Below are 2,686 nucleotides of genomic sequence, written 5' to 3'. Positions count from 1 at the left end.
ATTCCACCTAGTTGCAGGTGTGTGCAAAGTATTGTGCCCATCGGATATGCTTTGTATTGTCGATCAAGCATAAAACACCGTTTTTGCCTTAGTGTCATGCACAATCATATAAAAACACAGCCGTAGGTGTGTTATTCAAATAAGTACTTATCGAATAGGGGCTCCACTTTGTACGCAAGTCTGTCTCAACTACGTTGAGGTGAATGCAAAGTATTGTCACCATCGGATATGCTTTGCATGGTCGATCACGCATTATATACCATTTTTTCCCTAGTGATATTGACATCAGCAAAAAACATGCCATTAGGTGTGTTATCTGACCAAGTACTTATCGGATGGGTGTGCCTCTTTGAGAACATTTCAATACCACCTAGGTTGAGGTGTACGAAAAGTGTTGTGCCCATCAGATATCCTTTGCATGGTCGATTGAGCATTAAATACTGTTGGTAAGCTGAAAGGAAAGGAAAGAGTGGACACAAACTCAGAATACTTGCATTACTCGCTTGTAGAATGAAGAAGAGTGACGTCCTTAAGTAGGCACCTCATACATGCTCACTGACATCACTGATGACTTCAGAGCTCCACAATCATCTCCTCAATCTACTCCTAGATTCTCTCAATCATCCTATGTGGCTTTCCACCACCTAACTATGCTTGTGGGCACCTAATTGTGCCTCTAGCACTCACACATAGAAACATAAGGTGTGCCTGAGGCATACACCTTGAGATATCCCAACAAACCCCCCTTCAAGGGAATGCCTCAGGCTATGTCAAGGATACATCTAGTCTCATAGTTTCTCATGCCATCTCATGGTGGTCAAGGATTAATCTATGGCTAGGTTCTCATGCTAGCAAGGGTTCCCTTCGGTGTAAGGTAAACAAAAGGGATACAAAAAGACCTTCCAATGGTTATCTGCCCTGCATGTACATGCACACAATGTCTGCAGGAGTACCATGGAGCAAAACATACACATGGCCTACATCATAAGGTGACCAGAGGTGTTTACAAAACACACAAAACACAATAATTTATTTTCATTCATTTTGTAGGACTATCCAGGCTGAGTACCTTGACATAAAAAGAGAGATCTGGAGCATACATAGAGATGATTTTAAAATGCATAATCTTCAAAGGATGCCTCATCTTGTGGAGGCACATCAACTGAAAGTAGATTTGCATTTTCTGTCTTTGCTTTGGCTCTGCAAAACTTCTCATTATGGTTGTTCTTGCCACAGTGCTTGCATGGATTAATTTTGAAGCAGTCCTTTGAAAGGTGATTTGTCTTTCCATAGTGATTGCAAGGGGTATACTTTCCCTTCTGGACTTTTACAGCATAAACAGTGTCATTGCCTTTCCTGAGCCCCATATGCCTTTCTTCTTCTTGGAGAGCAGAGATAATACCTTCAAGATTAGGATTAGGAAGATTTTTCAAAGTGGTAACTATGTGATCATAATCTTCAGGCATACTCTTAAGTAACACTGCCATAGCATCATCTGGAGTAATAGGAGAGTTAATAGAAGCTAATTGAGTCATAAGACTCCGCATATAGTTGACATGAGCTGCTAAAGTAGTACCACTAGCCATCTTCAATTCAAAGAAAGAGATTTTAAGTGATAGTTTAGAGATGTGAGAGCTAGCACCAAAAATCATGTCAAGCTTCTACCAAGCTTCTGAAGGAGACTCCAAGTCAGAGATATGGTGAATATAATCATCTCCTAAAGCAAGAGCAATGATACCGTATGCTTTTTCTTCTCTAGCTGGATCCCTTTTGCTGGTCGTGTCGGAGTTGAGGATTCTCCAACATTGGAGGCCGTAGAAGAAGCGGTAGGAGTAGGTTTGACAAGTCCCCATAAGTTCTCCCTCATCAATGCAAATTTCACCTTCATCTGCCATGTGTGGAAGCCCTTTCCATTCAACTTCTCTAGATTCAATAGGGTAGCCATGAGAGGGTCTAACCCAGATATTGGGCAGTGTCTATCTCTCTTACAAGGCAAAAAATAATTGAAAGACTTCAAAAATATGAGCACTTGATGTAGCAAAGACTAGTGACCAATATTCAATCAATGATGCTTCTTCTTACATGCTTCATAGAAGTGGCTAAAATGAATACTTTCCAGTCAAAACCAGGTCTAGCAATTCAAAACAAAACTGAAGCCACACTTGTACTGAAGTTATTGAAAGTTTCAAAAAACCATAAATGCTAGAGTAGCATTTTATGTAGCATCATCTTCAAAAACTTGTCCAAAACTGTCAAAACTAAAAGGCTGAACTTGGAGGGCTTGTAGCTCAATCTTCAAAGAAAGGAAAAGAGGGCTTTTTGAAGCAAAAGAAAGCTCATATACCAGAGAGACTCCAGCACAGAGGTTGGACGAAATGGTGTGCACTTTTGCCCGGGAGAGTTGCTACAGTCTGAACCTGAGTTTTGACGATTTCCCCCTCGTTACTGAACCAAATGACCTGAAAAATGGCTCAAAATATTCGTCTTGAGGTCGCCCATCTACTCCTAAGAGGGCTCAGGCGATGGCAGAGTAGGCAAGGAGTATTGAGCAATATAAGAAATTCGCTGTTTGGAGAATGGCAGCCACCACAGACTTTTTTTCTTCAATTGCTTGCAGGTGGAAGTTTGCCCATACTAGAGGAGTTTCTAGCTCAGAGGGTTTGGGCAATGGTCGTCTGTAGGTGGA

The sequence above is a fragment of the Dipteris shenzhenensis genome, chromosome 25 (assembly GCF_047967505.1).
Source record: "Dipteris shenzhenensis isolate YYH24624 ecotype China chromosome 25, Dip_SZ_1.0, whole genome shotgun sequence".
NCBI classification, from domain to species: domain Eukaryota; kingdom Viridiplantae; phylum Streptophyta; class Polypodiopsida; order Gleicheniales; family Dipteridaceae; genus Dipteris; species Dipteris shenzhenensis.
The sequence above is the reverse complement of the archived record's forward strand: the minus strand, read 5'-3'. Positions refer to the sequence as shown.